This window comes from Haemaphysalis longicornis, unplaced genomic scaffold (assembly GCF_048455015.1).
Source record: "Haemaphysalis longicornis isolate Haplotype H1 unplaced genomic scaffold, Haemaphysalis longicornis Haplotype H1 scaffold_3, whole genome shotgun sequence".
In the NCBI taxonomy this organism is placed as follows: Eukaryota; Metazoa; Arthropoda; class Arachnida; order Ixodida; family Ixodidae; genus Haemaphysalis; species Haemaphysalis longicornis.
This window is the reverse complement of record NW_027526335.1, coordinates 139,271,753-139,291,074: the sequence shown is the minus strand read 5'-3', so window position 1 is coordinate 139,291,074 and position 19,322 is coordinate 139,271,753.

Genomic DNA, 19,322 nt, shown 5'->3' with positions numbered 1-19,322 from the left:
GGATTAAAAATCACTCTGAGTTCTGAAACCAGCAATCTGTGACTGGCTGGCACTGGTTCAAACGTAGAGTGGTTACGGACAACGCTGTTTTTCTCTTCTTACAGATATTGGTGTACGAGGTTCCTGTACGTCAAATAGTTGGACCATTAAATAGTGTCACCAACTACAGAAAAGTGCAATAAAAACCTCACGCTATTTATTTTGCAACGGATTAGAACTATTGTTGTGTTTCAGCTCCTAAGCGTCGGACTTTATGTATTAGTATGTATGATTATAATGATGAAAATTTTTTACGCAGCTTGTGGTAAACTTGTACAACTTTTATAAACCAGTTTTAGCACGCTCACGCTACGTAAAACTGAAGAAAGAGAAACTCACATTATCGCAAAGGCAGCCCTAGTTCCTGGGGACAAAATATTTAAAAGCCGTTCCCCCAACATCTTTTGTTCTAGGGGCGAAGCACCTTAGGGCCGAGGCTTGGACGTCCGGCGTCCTTCTGGCGTCACATGTTCACGGCACAGCACCATGTAAATCGAAACATCTGTGAACAAAAGGTTCACCAAATGTTTACAAGAACAAAATAAAAGTTCAGAAAAGGTTAGAGAGAGGAAGGGAGGCAGTAACGGAGGAGGGAAGAGATAGAGAGAGGGATAGAGAGAGAGCGCTGCGGTGCAAATGCGGATATAAGCGCGTTCCAGACCACACATACTCTGTCTGTCATGGATGAAAACGAACGTAAGGCGCGGCATGCGGCGGCTCAACGTCTACGCAGACAGCAAGCTACCCGGGAGGCGAGAGCACTGGAAGCGGCTGCAAAACGGCAAAAACGCCAAGCGGACCGGAGTTGAGTGCTCGGGAAGCGGCGGTAACGCCTGCAATAAGCTACCCCGCAGTATATACTGTACACACGCGTCGCACTCATTTGCATGCGCGAGTGACCAACGTCACGGGTGATTTACCGTAAGAACGATCCCCAGTGTTTCACCCACTCATCATGATTCACTTTATGGAGACGCGTAAATGTTTTTAAAGTCAGTGCCTTATTTTCGTGAAATGTCTCCGAGAAGTCACAATTTTCTCCTGAATTGTGTTATGGAACCAAATGACTTCAATCATGTTACCTAAAACGCAAACGAATGAAGCTGCGCGCAATTCAATGCAAGTCTTTAAGCAAGATACATGAAACGTCAATACTTCAGGCATATTACAAGCTAAGTGCTTCTGAATATAGCGCCTTCCTGGGGACCACGATGATCGTGAAGTGTACCTACCAGCGTACACTAAAGGTGCACTGAGTAAGGCACTTCGACGTATAGAACGGAAGCTTTTTTCTGTTTCATCTGGGAGCTTTCGGAGTGGCGAACCTCCACTCTGTGATGGACCCAAGGTGCCACTTTTGCATCAACATTTCCCAGAAAAAATTATGGTTTACTACTAAGTTAGCTTGTTTTGTTTGGCCTTCAAGAATTTTTACCTGGCATCCCAGGCAATATCTTGATAATGCATCCTGTATGTTGCCACAAGTCAGTTTTTCTGGGAAAGGGCTACAAGAATTTACCACTTGCATTTCAACGCCAAAGTTGGACTTTTATTATCGGTGCGTAGTTACAAATGCAAACAGTTATAACGCAAGTTTTAAAATGGAAAAAGAGAACTTCCAGAAAATAGATTTTATACTACTCATTGTGTGACATCTCAACATTCTACCGCCGTTAAATGTTTTTGGGAATAGCGGACCCAAAAAAAGGAGACGGGCAAGAACACCACTTCGTCAGGTTTACAAACTCCAGTCCTTTTTCCTCACGTTGAGATAAAGGTCACCGGTGGGGAGGCTGACCAGTCGGCCTTGGAGAGCGCGCCATTTAAACCCCACTCGTAGAGCGCACTGCAAAAAAAGGTTGCTGTTATCAAATTCTGTCCAGCATTGTTGGAACTTCTTCTGTTTCGCACAGACATTGCGAATTAGATTTGCGAAACGCTTTATACAACAGAATGATTAGCCATTTTTTATATAAATCGCATCACACCATCCCTGTGGTGATAAGGAGACGGAGACATCTGACATGAAACACCAGTATTGCGCACCTACATTGAATGGAATGGAAATCTAGATAAACCAATTGCAAAACAACTTTTAAATCTTCGAAAACACAAAAATTTCCCCGCATTTCCCCGAGGGGAAGAATGTGAAAGTGCGAATGCAGGAGTTGAATTTGCGCGGTTCGGTAATGTTCGCGAAAGAGAGATCACACACACACACACACACACACACACACACACACACACACACAACTACAAAGAAAGAAAGATGCATGTATTCACAGACACCTATTTCTGTTGTCGTTGTACTTGATTGCTAGAGCGGATCTCAGCTTTGAAATTTCGTGTCAGTACTCCTTTAAGCGGGTGCATTAGCCCTTCTCACGCCCGATTCCTGGCCAATCCCCCACCTGGGTATGTGCCATGCACAGACACCTGTTTGTGTTGTCGTTGTACTTGATTGCTAGAGCGGATCTCAGCTTTGAAATTTTGTGTCAGTACTCCTTTAAGCGGGTGCATTAGCCCTTCTCACGCCCGATTCCTGGCCAATCTCCCACGTGGGTATGTGCCATGTCAGCGGCCAGGCAGAGCGCGCCCATCTCCCCCCGTTGCCAAGGAAGACGAGGAGCGCGCGCACCCGCAGCTGTTGCTATGTGGACGGACGGCGGTCAACGGAATTCAGGGTCGCTTATAAAGTGCATTCGCACTTAAAATAAAGCCGTTTATTTCACTAATGCATTGAGGTGACTGCCTTTATCTTCATTCCTACACTATAACCAAATAACCCCGACTTAGTTTCTGGAGTGTACTTGTACTTACACGTGTGCAACTAACTGTCTGCATGTTTGACCTCTAAACCTTAAAATAAAAAAGGAAGACATGTCATGCACGATGTGTAAACTATTTATTACGCGCTCTAAAAGTCGATTTTTTGGCTTTTGGAAAACGTATAACGACAACCTTACTCTCCCCTAACGACGCAGAAGACGGACCTAGAAACGTAGTTAGCACCTAGGAAACATTTACAAAAAGTTTCTGAAAGCCCAAACCTAAAGTAAGGTATTTGGTTTTGTTTGCAGAAAAGTAAGGGAATTTCGTTCTTTCTGCCTCGATGGAGAAAAACATCACCGCGGGGTGGAAATAGGAACAATGAATCACGCCCCAACGCGACGCTTTACTACTTCTCTGAAAATCTGGAAGTCATCTCGTGGTTTCTATTTCGCAGAGATCCCTGGAAGACAAATTCCGTAAAGTTGGTAGGACTACCCCAATACTTACACCCTGCAGCCTGGAGCCATGCGTTAATGAAGATATTTGTCTGCCTGTCTTAATTTCTGAATGGTTTGGGTAACTTGTTCTCCTCAACAAATCGGCTGGTAGCCGTTAACGATATGTTTAAGATACCTTAGGCTCTGCTGTACCACGAACCTGTAAGGTATTTAAAATAAATAAATAAATGAATACATAAATAAATAATAAATAAATAAATAAATAAATAAATAAATGTCGGTTTTATGCAGCCCCGTTTGCGAAGAGGAGCAGGTATTTCCTGAGCTACAATTGCCACTCGGAAGCCTGTACGACGATGGAGGAGTACAAAGCTCTGAATTGGAAATGCCCCATAGCATGGTATATTTATCTTTATTTTTCTCCAGGAAGTAAGACGATACAGCGGTGATGCATGTTCTGTTTTGATTTTCCAGCTGAATATTTTATTAAATTTTGATGGTTGAAGCTCACGAGAAGTAAAACTGCTTGATTATAAAGTTTAATGCGCCCACGCAACGCAGGTGATGAGGCTCGCCGTAGTGGACGTCTCCGGAGTAATTTCGACCACCTGGGAATCTTTAACGTGCTCCGAAATGTCGTACAAACGGGCGTTTTTGATTTCACATCGATCAGAAAAGCGGCCGCCGAGGCTGGGAATTGAACCCGCTTTTTCGGGCTCAGCTGCGCAGCGCCTTAGCCACTGAGCCACCACGGCGGGGAGAACAAAAAAGCTATCGCCTGAACATTCTCGTAGGAAGTTTTTTCTCTGTACGTTCCTACGATAAGCCATTTTTACTGCACATGGCACTGTGCAACGGTGTAGCCGGCAACGAGGATGCACAAGCTGTTAAGGGCAGCATGGTGAGACAACCACTTCCGTGAGTCGGGTGGTGCAGGGTGAACACCAGTGTCAAGAACGCCTCTTTCATAGGGCAGGTAACAGACTATTGTGAATGATATAGCAGTGCTAATCATTGTTTCCTCCTGCTGCCGGACCCTCCTTATTCGTGGTACTGTTGGGATACAATTGCTGCATTTCCCAAGAATGTCGTTGTTGTTGATTTGTGGTTACATTGAGACCAACCCCGGAAGAGATGCGGAAGAAATGCTGTCGCAGGTAATGGCTGGGCAGGCTGGAATAGGCAGCAGGTAACCTATCTGCAATAATTCCAAACTTTGACACTAGCCTGAATAATGCTGAGGCAATGGCGGCGTTTGACAAACATTGTACCACGTGTAAGTGAACTGGAGCACCCTCTTTGTGCGCGTCCAAGCTGTTAGGCAGGACCAACCGTCTTAAGAATGAGCTGGAAAATAGACTCGTTAAATACATATGACGAGTAATGGCTTGCCTGAAAATACTTGCAAGACAAATGACGATGTGCCTGAACCTGTATTGGAGTCATATCAGTTAAACTGGCTCTAAAATAGGACTATATTGATCGTTGCCGTAGCCTTGCAGTAGAAAAAGAGCGTAAACCTCGGCCACTAATCATCACATTACTGGATTTCAGGTGGATGCTTTATGTCTTTATTAACACCGCAAAACGTTAGCAGCTAAAGCATATATCAATGAGGACTACTCTCCACAGGTGAATCTTGCACGTGGGGCAATGTGGCACATTCCACAACAGATGCAGGAAAGCACTGCCAAGTATAAACGAAAACACGACACACTTATCATTGCTGGTGTTCTTTACATGTGGGACACTGATAAAAATGCGATAGTCCAGATTGCAGCGCATTCACCCTCAGCGCTGCCAGCCTCTATGCTCTCTCCATCCATGTAACCGGCTGTGGCGAAAGTGCCTGGCATGAACAAAGCTTCATCCGATCCTGTTTCATTGAGTGCTGAATACAAATTATGCTAGTGCTGAGGTACAAATTATGCACGCCATAGAAGCATGCAAACGCGCACTTCTTCAATGTCTCCGTCCTGGTCCCGACTTGCCGTATTCACTCCGTTATTTGCACGGTCTAGCTGCAGTTGCCAGACTCTGCATGAGTGAGTGTTCTCCCATTCTTGTCTCGGGTAAGCTCCTGAGTTGTGCAAAACCTAGTGAAAATCAGCCACCCCGTTGATGTTTTGATAGCGCACGCAAATGAGTGCGCGCCTATTTCAACTCTATGTATAGCTGGAGCTGGACAAACGCAGTTCGTGTCAACGCAGCTGGAATAGATGTGTGCCCAGGAGGGCCTATGTATAATGCCGCGAATTCGCAATCATGCATAATGAGGAAAACTTAGTTTATTGTCGAAACGCAAATCTTTCGAGTAGTCTGTGAAATGAGAGTTGAAAAACGGCTGCTTTGTACTTGGCTGTTTTTACCTTATTGTTTCTCTTCAAACCTTCGGACAAGAACCCAGAAATGCATTCTTCACGCGAGAGTTCCTTTTTTGAGACGTAGACGTTTTAAGACGGACGTCCTATTTCTCTCCTTCATGAAACTTCTGGGGTACAGAAAATTGTTCCGATTACACAAATAGCATAGAAAATAGGCGCACGCTTCCCAAAAAATGAAGACAGTGCCCGAAAAGGGTGTTCGTGCTTTGGGAGCCGCCGTGAAAAGTGAATTGAAGGGAAAGCTCCAGGCAATGGTGAGAGAGCACAAGGACCATCGGAGTGTTGTGTAAAAGGGGTGGTCAAGTGGTAAAGGGCTATGGCTGCAAAGCGTAAAAAGAAGTTTAAAAGCAGACCGAAAAGTCCAGCTAGGCTTTAGCTGTCCCGCTCATAGGACGTTCTAAGTATCCCACGTTATAAAAGCGAAACTCTCTCTGTCTTTTCCCCGTATTTAACGGTGGCTGCTGCTGCTGCTTTCTGAGCGTGCGCCCCGCTCCATTCGTTCTGACTCCAGATAACGCTTGCACCCACTTATTGCCTCCTAGGAGCCCAGAACGCGACTCAGAGGTGGAACGAGATACAGGGGAAGTGTCAGCAGATACCGCTGGTCACCCAATACCACGGCCGAGGGGCCGGGCGGTGAAGAGGCTTTTCAGGGGGTGGTGTGCCTTGGAAAAACATTGTAACTGGGAGTGTTACGTTCTGAGCGCTTGGACTGGTGGCGTCTTTGCCAGAAAGGTTGACATATTGAATGTGTTTTTTTGTGGCGGCTTATTATAACCAACAAACTTGCCACTTCACACCACTCCGAAAAATGAGCAGCGATTCTGGGCATAATAGTATTCTGTTAATAGTGCCACACGGACGTTTATTGCAGCCCGTGAATGCTAGCAAGAAAGCTGAGAGGACATTGATTCCCTACTAGGCGTGCGATTCTTGCGCAATGTTGTGTAGCAGGGCCACAATGTTTCGTAATTTTGCAATAAACAACATCCCTGTTTGCTCAAGCGTAAAAATAAAGTTCACCTTTTGGAAACCTAAACAGCCCCGCACACGCATGGCATAAAGAATGTTATCTTCCTGCATGCGGTATTACAACATCCAGTGGCCCTAAAGCACCGAACTTGGCATGAAACATACAAAAAAGTGCCGTAAAACGAGTCATCGATTTGATGATGCGAAAGAGCGAAACCCATGGTGGCTTCGAAAATTTATTGCACAGCTATGTGCAATGATATCCGAGCAAAGTGGTTGGACAAACGACATGTCAGAAACACTGGGCCGGTCACCCACAAAGCGTTTCCATCACTGATCATGCGTTATCTCTGTTCCGACCAGGCTGTCTAGTTGCATCAGTGGTGCACGACTGGTCAGGAATAGAGCGCTGGAGTGGGACAGCCATGTGTAGCCGCTTTACCCCGAAGTCTTCTGTCGGGAAACAAATGTCGCTCGGGAAAGAGATGGCCGTAATACAAATGTTTGCATTTATGCTCCTTCAACGGGAAGTGACAAAGGACAGACGTCAGCTGTGGCAGCAACCGGCTGCTTATATGCCAGCACTTGTTCTAGCGATAAACGTGTTCCACCTTTTCCCTTGTGTTTTTGTTGTTGAGTGAATAGTTATAGAAAGTGTGCCATAGCGGAAAGATATCTCTTTGTAAGGCTTCGTTTACAAAAATTCAGCGTAGCTTGTCTTAATATTTGCTCATAACACCGTGTTTTTCATGAATGTTCGCAATATAGTTGCCATTCACACCTATACTTATTAAGAAGCCATGTCATTGGAGTTGGGTATTCATAGGTGCTATTGAGAGCAGAGATCTGACAAAGCGCGCTATTTTTCCGAACGCATAATCACTGCAACATTTACGTTCTTATCATTAAGCCACACAAGCCGCCCTAGGTACGCGCTACCCACGTCGTCTACCTCCTTTCTTGCTACTCAGTATGATGGGAAGAGCGGCACTTGACCCGTGTCGGCAGTGGTCGTGCCTGAGACAGTAGCGCTGCACCACGCGGCGAACTCTGGCAGCTTGAGTATCTCAAGCTGCGTGGTGTACGCATCATGCATAATTGTTGCATGAGCTTCTGCCGTTCTTCACGCACGTTAACCTCTGGAGGACTCTTGTTCTCTGAGTCCCGCAGTGCACCAGAAAGCAACCGTTGTAGCTTTCTGGCTTTGTGTAGCGGCGCCCGCTTATAACACGCTTCTGTCGCATCTCGTATGTTTATTGGCGGCGTACAAGTTAACGTACCAATCATGTAAACGTCGTCCTGAAGCACGAAAGCTTCTGCTTTTGAACGCTTCCCTGCGCTTTCACTGTTGAAATGCGGCACTACGCCTCGGTTGCCACGTTGTCTTAACCGAGCCATACGGTGGCAAAATGCCGTCTGTTGCCTTTCCTTGCGGAACGTGCGAACCGTAACCATTTTTTTCAGTTTCGGCGTCCTCCTGATCTACAGCCAGTATGGCCTCTCGGCGACCATATCTTGTCGCATTTGCGAATGCATTCTATCCGGCACTGTCTGGTTTGTTCGAGGTCTATCGTCGCATCCTTTGTGCTGCTGCACCTTAGCGTGTCCCGCAGCTTGTCTTGATCATAGCTGTACGATAATGTTTTCTTCAGTATGACTGTGTGGTTCTTTACTCTATGGTTCTTCTGTGAAATACCGTTAGCTCAAACCAGCTCGCTCTACATTTTACTTCCGCGGGCAAGAAAATTGTAATGTGAATCTAAAATTAGTCAAAAATCCTAGCATTAGAGTTTTGGGAGATACAGTAAATCCTTGGGAAGCTTTCCTAAAATTCTGTTCGCTCTTTTTAGCGGAGTTCCCGCGGTCTTGCAGATTTGGGGCAAAGAAATCAAAACGTTTGCACGCATTTTGTTATGTTCCAATTACCCTGAAGGCGATATTCAGCCAGTTTCTATGTGTCTGTATTACAGTGTGGTGCAGCGAATCCAGTGGTATTCCCTAATCGGTATCGCTTCCATCAGAGGGATTGTCGATCGGTATGTTTACGATACTGCTGAGTGGATTTCTTGTCAGGTATCCTTTCGCAATACGCCTTCTCTGCTTCTTCGCACAGAGCCGAAGTGATTAGCGAGGGCTGTTCTAGATTTCCTACTTGACGGGGATGGAGCGACTCAGATTCGCTGATGGGTGGGACATTTTGTGCTGTGGCGGTTGTATGCTCATAGCAGGATTGCAAAACGTTCCGGCAGGAATTCATCGTGCATGAACTGCGGAACCAAGATTCACTCATACCCAGCTTTCTCGCTCAAAATTACAACCTCTCGGGAACCTAGAAAAAGCACTTGAGGAAAATGATATTTGGCATAAAGTTAGAAGTCAACGTGAAGTTTAAAACGCTAAAAGAAGATTTCAGGTTTCTGACTATTTGTTTGTGTAATTCGCTGTCAAATCTAACTTCCCATGCATTTCTATGGTATAGTTCCCATGGCTCAGGAACCCAGTCGCGCAACGTGCGCTACTTGAAACTGTACACAAAGCAAGTATTCACCCCAAATATTTTCTGTGCAAGAGAACTTTTCATTTCGCTAAAAAATTGCAGAGTAATCACTGTTGAAAGGACTTCCATGAGCGGGAAAGCTGCACATGAGAATCTATACAGTGGCTGTTCGTGTTTTCTTTCACGTCCTTCACTTAGCGTTTTTGTAAGTGTACTTGATGGCTGTCGCTGAGTCGTCCTTGTCTGCGACAGGCGCATCCTCGTTTCCTTTACAATTGTCGTTCGCTGGTGTATTCGATGGAACTTTATTGCAGTCTTCTGCCTGCTCGTATTCGGATCCAGGTCATCTTGGGCCTTTTGGTATGAAGAAGCCTGGGATGTAACTATGGCTTTTTTCTTTACGGAAACTTGCGAGACGCTACCGGACGAATTAGTCTCCATAATCTCCTCTTCTTGTAGGCGCAACAAACGCTTCCCCGCATCCCACCTTGTGTTGGACGAAACGTGTTCTTGCAGCGATTGCACTTTTACGGACCTTATGACCTCACAGAGGCTCGTATTCAGGTTGCGGAAGTCGCGATGTGTGCAAAGTGTTATGATGAGTCATCCCATCATTTTTCGGAGTGATAAACGTGAAAGTCACCGTACATGGCTGCCCTATGCGCGCACAATTTGTTGACAATGAGGATAGCACACAAGTGTCAGCATGCCGAATAGTAACAAAAGAAACTGCAGATTTAGGAAAGTCATAAATAGCACTATACGCTCCGGACAGCGAAGTTTGCTGGGTGACCGCAGCGCCAGCCGCGGAAGACCCGCGCAACTCTGGGTCGGTCCCGCCGCCCAGACTGCCTTCAGCGCCCATGAACGGAACTTCGCAAAAACGTGTGTCGTAACGTAATTTGCGTATTTATATACTGCAGCAAAATCATGCAGAAATGTATTATAATAGGCGGAAGAACCAATAAAACGTGGCGCCGCTTCCGCCGTGCTTCTGCCTTGCTGCCGAGCCGTAGTTTGACTCAACTTGGGAGCGCGTTTGAAAGCTTTCCATTCTCCCACGGATTCTTCTTCTTCTCCCTCTCTTTTTTTCGCAGATACCAAGCGTGGTTACTCAACCTTGAACAGCCCACACTAAGCAAGGGAATTACATGCTGCCGTGGTCTACGAGCAGCTTGTTAGTAGGGCGGCTAAGAGGCGGTAAATGCACCTAAGTCCGCATTAAATTTGGTAACAACGAGGGCCCCCAAACACAGGTATAGCAGCGTAGTTTATCACCCAGTGGTTCTACTGTGCCTCATATAATATTTGACGTGCTTATATTGCCGTAATAAATACATATAAACACTTAAGGGCGGACACTTATAGGCCTAACGTTCCCAAATAGTTTGGCGAGCGATTGGATATCATAACATCACCGCCTCTTCTTGCAAAAGAAGCAATGAAATCGTTGTCTAAGCCACTGAAAAGAAAAAAAAAGAGATAAAACGTGTGGCAATCAAAGTTCAAATAATGTAAAAGCAAAGCGAAATTTTTGTGCTCGGGGAGGAGGAAAAGCAGGAGAAACTTTATTTATTCCATCCGTTGTGATTCCGGTCACTCCAAACCAGTGAGGGGTGTCCTCATGGAACTATATTTTTCTCCTGTGACTTTTGGTGCAATGGTGTTGACGGTAATAAAAGCGCTATTTCTTTCTAAGAAAGTCCTCATGACGGACCCTTTGGGGAGGAGAGAAAAAATACCCGATTATAAATAACCCATATTTTATTCCGATACGCCTATTAGATGTTCTGCGTCCACCTGTCCCCCCCCTGCCCCCCCCCCCCTCGCTCTTCACCCAATGGAATTTCTTGTGATAGCCTTCTCGTGCAGAGTTTCTTTTTGTGGGGGTGTTTTTTTATATAGCTGGCGTTCTGGGCTACACCTGTAAGCCCAAAAGTTTCTTGGGGGAGCTTCGCTATACACAACCAAATGTGAATTTCATACTGCTACCTGTATGGAGCGTCACATGTGGATCGAATACCCATATGTAACACCATGGGCGTCCACAAGGGGGGCAAGGTTGGGAAACTGCCTCCCCTTGGAGATTCGGATACTTTATGCACTACAGAAGAACTGCACAGCTTGGTTGGCCCATAATTAAAATAACTTCGCCCTGAAGGACGGGAAAGAGAAGACAACGACAGCGACGTCCTCTCCTTTGTGCCGTCCTTTATCGCAAATGTTTTTTTAATTATGTACGTGGACCAACTAGCCCAACCATCCACGCTACTCAAATGATTAGCACACTCAAGTCCTGCGTATCCCTATGGAACGCCCTTCAGGACTGAGGTCAACATTGCACTTTATACACTGGCTAATATGGCTTGCGATGTGACGGCAGTGAAACAGACTGCCTGAACTGGCTATTCAAGATAGTGAACAACTCTGAAAGCTTTGACTTTTTTTCTCTCTAAACTCTAGATTTTATTGCAGTTTTATCGCAAGAACTCCAGTTTTCGGACATATTTGCAGCTATATCTAGCAAAATATCTTCACTGCTACGCTTAGTAGGGAAAGTGTGACATCCCTCCGTGACGTCCCATCACCTTGTACACCCAATTTCCTTCAAAATTGCGAAATGTCGTAACACCCAAGTCTCGAAACAAAACCTATAAATCAGCCCCTCAAAACACTCGTACGCCTGTACTGCATTGAAAGTCATGGAGGGCAGTAGTATCTTTATTCTGTGAGCCATTTCAAGAGACTTCATCACACATGTCATCTCGCAATATTTCCGGAAAAACCCGAGGCGTCTGCAGCTGCTATTAAAGGGAGATTCACGGAGTGCAGTTGTATGTTTGTGAAAGTATTGTGCTATGTGCTGGTGATCATTTGGCGCGAGTCTAGAACCCTCACGCAGCGAGACTGACACCTCTACTTCACAAAGTGACCGTAACTTTTCGCATTTTCTTTATTAACTTTATTTCTTTGTTCGGTAATAAAATCCAATCTATAGTTTCCAAGTCTAGTTCTATTTCGCTTTTTGTAAATTTTGCAACCACAAATAGCGCCTTTTTGGTGTTATCCAACAGTACCCCCTCCCCCCTCCGGTAATGAATGCCCCACCCCCTTAGAAAAAATTCGGCGGATGCCCTTGTGTAACACCCTTGCACGTGGCCCAGTTAGTACTTCTGCAGTCTCAAGTGCACTCACGTGGATGGTATACCTCGCGCGGAAACATCGCAAAATGCTGATATAAATTACGTTTTGTTTTCAAGCAAACAATGTTGACCTTGAGAAAGTGTTGTGCGCAGGTAGGCTGTACAAGCGTTTTTCTTCTGGGCAGCACACCTATGCGGTCTTTATATGCCTTCCGGTACGCGAATTCAACCGGATAAATTCTTCCTTATACACCTGCACTATGTAGCAGGATTACTGTACAATCACTTGCTTCGTTTTAACCCCTGAAGGGGCGACTAATATGCTTCATCCGCGCTGCAAAAAGAGGAGCGCCCCCCCACCCCCTCCTTAGGAACGTAACGGCTTGCGGGGACCGACCCCGTTTTGCGCATATCTGCCCAAGTAGGCGCTGGGTGCCGCTGGCTCTGTGTCGCCCTCTGGGAGCTGTCCGGAGCCTACAGCAGCACTAAGGAAGGGACTGAAAGTTCAAAGAAACATTTTAGATGCACAAAGCAAAAATTAAAAATCTTCACTCTCTATGTCGTACATGCGTGGTTGTCCTTCTTTCAAGGCTTTTAGGGTGTACCCCATAAAGTCAAGTACGTTCATCGTAAAGCTCTTCGCCCACATGTAGACCGTACACACCCGTGACAAAGTTGTACATATATGTGCAATTTCATGGCTATCTCATATTTAGGGGGCATCCTGCAGCTCCTTTAGACTGTCGTAAGGGCAGTGCTCCCTCATGAAGTTTTGTAGGTTTTTATTCGTCTTGGTGGTTCAAATCACCAGGGACTACCCTCCGCACGGAGGGCAGTCCTGCCAACGACTGCCGTGGTTTCGGGCATGTGTTATAGCTTTTTTGATCTTCGAGAGAAGGTACACATGGGGAAATGGAGTGATTCTTCTGTACTGACCGTGGACGTCCCCCTCCAGATCATTGTCGCTTCAAGCATGTCAGCAGGTATTACATTGATAGCATGAATTGCAGCATCACAACCCGAGCACTAATCAGGCTTATAGACGGTGGGTGCGGTTATCATATGCAGGGGTCCCATTTTCAATTTTAAAGGCGTGTTAAATGCCTCGAAAGTTACTGAAAACAAAGTTTGCGTGATGCTAAGATATTGTAGGCACAAATGTCGTTTGAAGCATTATTACCCGCATGCATGGAATATGTTTAGAGTATTACTTCTGATGGTTAGCTGGCATGGCGAAATGAGGACTTCGCTTGGCGGGAACTTTTGGCTCGCTGCAGTTTTATCTTGCAAACGAGAAGAAAGGCAGATGGCAAGGTCAGTGAAACGTCTTCGTTTTCTCAGGAAATGACGCAAAACATGGAAAGTTCTCATCGAAAGACTGCGAAGCAGTGTATGTGTAACAGCCCGAGTGTTTACTTCGGTGATACCGATTAACTCAGCGGCGCTACATGGCTCATCGTCGCCACCGCCGACTCCTCTTTTACATCTTTTATTCCCCTCGCAACCACCGATGCCTCATTCATATGTTGCAAAATTGGGTGACAATGGCGGTACCGCTGTTGTCAGATAGTTGTGGAGAATTAACAGAGGTGAGCATGGACTTATAAACGACCAAAAGCCCACCCTGCCGAGCATGCTGCCTCCACCTTTGCCGCCTTAAATTTCACCTCGCCGAGTGGCTGGAGTCCAGCCTGGTTGAGCAGAAACTTGGCCGGTTGTAACGCGGGCGTGAACCCGAAACTTTCTTACAGCTTGAAAGAATTTCCGAGAACACGTTTATCGATATATATCGCCCCTAACTATGCGCCCATCCCTAATTGACGGGTTTATGTGTGAGCAGGCCGCGAGCGGAAGGGGCGCGGCATCCGCGCCCATCGGTGCTTCGTGCCGGGACTGATGATATGCCCGTTGGACTGGCAGGAGATTTTATCGTGGAAGTCCTAAGCGTCAGTGCCCTGTCCTCTGTCGGCCATATTGGAGTGATTTTTTCCTGGGTTGGTGTGTAGACAGAGAGTAAAATGTCTACAACGGAGTATGGAAACATACAACGACATGTTTTTTCCGCTAAAATAAAGCTTGAGGCCTTCCAGATTCTATCTTGCAATGGGCCGGCCACATGTCGTTAGCTTTTAGGAAGAACAGCGGCAGTCGAAGACGGGTAGGCCGGAGCAGAAACGCGAATGGCCACGAGAACTAAGCAAGGCCGCTGCCGCCTCCGTTGCCGCCTCAGGTAACAGGTCGTGAATAACAGCGAATGCTTCCCGGATAAATAGCACCTTGCGCATTTGTAACGCCGACTGGATCTATTATTACGTCTTCTGAGTAGAAATCTTTCAGAGAGCCAATTTAGCAGATGTCTTTCCCTTATAAGGACGGGAAAATAACCGGTTGCTGGTTTATGCATACACGTGTTGGAAGGAGGCGCAGGGGAGCGGAGGAGGAGGGGTGCACCCGCAGCTACAGTTCCATACCCTCTTTTATGACATGTCTGTTGTGCTGGAGGAAAATTTAAAGTTGGCTTCAAACGGCCGAATGTGGCCTGTCCGGAGTCCTCAGTGGTCCAGCGCACTGTGTTGGGTGTGTTACACTAACAACGCAGGCGGGAAACAGACAGCTCCATGTTTGTCCGCTAGAATAAGGGGGGGGGGGGTGCGGCGGGCGGGGAGGGGGGGAGGGGGCATTCCAGGTTTTATTCAGTAAACTGGCTAGAACGTATGCTCAAGCAAAATAATAAAAAAATATTTTTTTACGAGCATACTGCGGCCTGCGTCCAGCTTCGCTTGTCGTTCTTCTGTAAAACCTGCTACTGCGTTCCCGAGCTTGAAAATAGCGAATCCCTTGCACCCGCTAAAGATCAAACAGTTAGACAAATTATTGGAGCCTACAGAATTAGAGACTATGGAGAAGACTGTGTGAGCAGGCCCTTAGTAAGCATCCTACCAACTGAGGTAACGATCTTACAGGGTGAGTTTAAAAGAACTTCGATATTTTAATGCATTTTCAGGCTTTTGTTAAATGTTGGCAACGCACCATGTTTGTTGGTCCCCAGTTTCATTCTTCCATTACACCCCTGTATTATTCTATCTTTAGTGTTTTATTCCTTTTGGCTGTGATTTGATGCTGTTATTCTTTAATACTTGGCTTTAGGTTAGACACGTATTGATGTTGAAATGCTTGTGTGGTATCGAAGTTTGATTCGTTTTAGCTTCTCTGAAGTCTTCAAAACGCGAGCTGTGTTTCCTCACTTCGATTGTTCCACCCGTGTCATCATGCTATCATTTTATTCTTAGTGGTTTTATGCCCTTTTGGCCCTGACTTTGTTTGCTCATCTTTGTTTTCAAGTAGGACACATGTTGATTGTGGAAGACATGTACACACTCTAAGTAGCATCTGTTATCTGTTGATTACTGCTTGGTTGCGCCATTTTATATATTTGTTTTTTGTTTTTTTTTTGTATTAGACATCTGATTCTTGTTACGCCGAATTACGCGGTGCGTCTGCTGATGCGAAAGAGGGTAACACCGGTGGACGGTATATAGCTGTATTGTTATTTCATCCAAATGCAGCTGTAAGCTGCGCTCGCCTTGTCCTCTTTTCTCTTCGTCCTCGTATTTGGAGCAAACTTATATCTTCGTACGCCATGAACCAACTAGGCAACAATCAAGTCCTAAAATTCTTCTTCACAGAGGGGAAGGGTAGTAATTTTTTTTTTACTCTAGTATGGTCGACAACTTTACCTTAAAAAGAAAACCCGATACATTTCTGAGACGCTTTGGTTTCTTTGATTATTAAACAATCTTTTAAAATTCTGTCAAGAACTGTCCGCTTTAGGTGCAGAGGCCCAGTTGTTCTGACAGGCATACTGTTTATCGGACTACAAGAGCCGAATTTATTGAACCGACGGCCATCATTGCGATGTTACGTGGTACTGACGAACAAATTAGTGTATTGCTAAGCACGGCAGTTGCGCCGGCGTCTTTGAACTCTGCAGACGCAGGGGACCCAAAACGATGCGCAAAACAAAGGGCACAACGCGGCACACACTGCCCGTCATTTCGCGCCTCGTTCGGGGTACTCTTGGGTCTGCAGGACACGTAGACGTGCTGCTGATTTCTACGGTTCCACGAGCGCCCGCGTGACTTCCCAACTGGAGAATAGATGTGTTTGCACGTCAGTACCTCGTCACTTCGAAATAACAGCCGCGTTTTAGAGAAGTTGGCCCAAAGATTACCCTTCTTTGTGAAACGCAGCACGTCAGTAAGGCTATTCTGCATCAACTGTTTAATTTTCGGACATCGGTGAATCAGGGAGAAGCGAAAATGCCTTTGGGACGGTGAAGAACGTAGCACAAAGGCAAGAAAAGGAAACATGGAAGAAAACATAAGGAAGAGACCTAGGTGATTTCCCCAGGGCTGGACAATCCGGCTTGCCGTCCGCACAAGTTTGGTCGGGAATCGGTTCGATGGAGTCCGCCCGGTGATCCACGAAGGCTACAATTTGGCACAGCTCTTGCATTAGCGGTGCTAGGGTAAAGAACCAGGGAGCTGGCGGCCCAACTCACTCCGCAGAAGGCATTGATTTCCGAACTTGTTTTTTTGCAGGCTTTCACTCCCAAAGTGGACCGCGTTAGCCCATGCTAAAACACGCAGAAAGCGGCTTCTCGAACTCGACGTCTGTAGGCCCAACTGGGAGTCTGTGCTCCCATCTTCATGCGCGAAAGCACGGGACCTGGCGAATAGAAGAGTGTCCAAGAGATGACGCCAAGAACACTGGGAAGAGTGTCCCCAAAGGTCGAGCTGGCCTATGCCGGGCGCTGGTCACGGGGAGCACGCTCACAGTTCTGGGTCTATTTTCTTTGTATTTTTTCTGGTAACGCTATACGGCGGAAATAAAAGCTCAAGCAGTTCGTCTGTTAAAAAGTTGCGCATCAGATGACGAAACAAGATTACATTTTATCAGATGCCGCCGAGTCATGGAGCGTCCAAAAGTGGGCCAATGCCAGGTAAAGCTGAATAAAGCGCGATGATTGAAAAAAATGATTTGATAAGGTTCACAAATTTCGTGTGCTAAACAAGAAGAATATTAAGGGGCCATAGCGACAAAATCAGAGAATATTTGATTCGAAAAATTCGGTGTTTTATAGTTCTCTCTTTGCTGGCTCGGCAGAAAAAGATAAATTGCTCACACTGTGCTGAATTTCTGAAATGTATAAAACGGCATCACTGAGAAATTAAACAATGTAAGCCAAATTTCACTTCTTCCGCAAAATTAGTGTCCCCTTTGACGTCATCGATGATTTCTTCAAGGACTGTACCTATCTCAAATGTTAGTGCGATTACAACGGTTGGTGCGAAAGGCGGCACAGTCTGTTGTGTGTCCTTGTTTAACGTTCGCCTCAATAGATGGCGGGTTCTTACCGCTCGAGGACCGCTATCTGCCCTTGACTGTTTTCGACCGGATTTGTACCTGTATTACTTTGTATTGCTTTTGCTGCGTTTCATACTGATCGTTCGTGAAAGATGTGGTGTGCTCGACAAACGGGGTCGCCGAAGTGGCGATGTCGCTTATGTGAGTTGGCCAGTGTTGTGGCAGACAAGTGCAACGCGCCCGACCGCTGTACAGCTTCGGTCGGCATAGTTTGTTTGTAACTTCTGTTGTTTAACCCTCTATGGTTACTCCTATAAAACAATATGAGCTAAATGTAAGCAAGATATCTCATTCTGCAAAGCTTATATTCCCCATTTATTTTAGGTAGATTTTGAAGTCCTCAGAAAATCGCAACGAGCGGCCCATAACGCGCTATGACTTCAGTGCGGAAAAGTAGCTATCCGGTCAAATGCCTATTCACTGTTTTTCTCAGTGCATAGTCTATTTTAGTAGAATTTGTGTTCAATTTGTTTAAGTGTTATCTAACGACGAAATCTTTCAAATGAACCAAACTTAAATTTGAATTCATGGCCCCTTAAACAGTGAAGCGCTTTCGCCAGCAAAACGAAGAGTAGCCACATTAAACCTGCCTTTTCATACAACGACAGAGAAGGATTTGAAGAAATGTTCGAGATATTTCACCATCCGGGTCACATTCCTAGCGCCCTTCTTGCCAAAGAGTAGCACAGGATTTGTAGCTTCTCTGCTGCCTTCCTATTCGGCCGTATGAAATGAACAAACTTTTCGTGTTACGGTATTTATATTTGTCGTGTAGTTCTTTTACATCGCGAAGATTTACGTTTCTGGGCACCTGTGTCCTTTAATTTTTTTGCTGCGGCTTTGAGATTTCATTTATACTCACCGCGGTGTCTCATTTTGAAATCGGTAGGTGGAATCCTGCGTCAACCGACGCTCACTTCAAATAAATATGGCGGGCAAATGTTTTCTGTAAATGTTCGTAGAAATCACCCTTTCACCGCTGCGTATAAAATTCGCGTACTTGCGTGCCCCTATCAGTGATTTGGCAGCTGAAGAATCAAAGGAGCAGATAAAATAAACCTCCCCGGCATGAAAGACATAGAACGACGAGGGCAATGGAGGCGGAAGAAAATGCCTTTACGATTGAAACTTATCAGGATACTTTAACTTGTTTTTACTCTTTTGGAGATCCGTGAGCCAACGCTAAGCCATCCAGGCGGAATCTGCAGTGAAAGCAAGTTTTTTTTCCGTCACAGGTTATTGTTCAAGAATCAAAGTGGTGCCTCACACCGTTGAGTTGACGCAGTTGAACATCTTTCATTGTGAATTTTTTGTTCTTCAAGATTTTGCAAGGACATTTTCTTGTGCTCTTCTGTACACGGCACAATACTCCGTGTATTATTTTGGTTCTCCGAGCTTTTGCTTCCTCCAAGTGACGCCTGAAATCCTGCTTGGCAGCGCTTTCAACATATTCTTTTTTGCAATGCTTCCTACCACCTCCCACGGACGCCCGTCGTGCACTCATGGTGAAATGACGGCAAGTTAAATATACCATTTGCCGGTGCTGGGAAGTTCTTGCTACCATGATGAAGGCATTATAAATTGTCCACGAAGAAACTTGGAGATCATTTTTTGCGCTGTTCGCATTTTG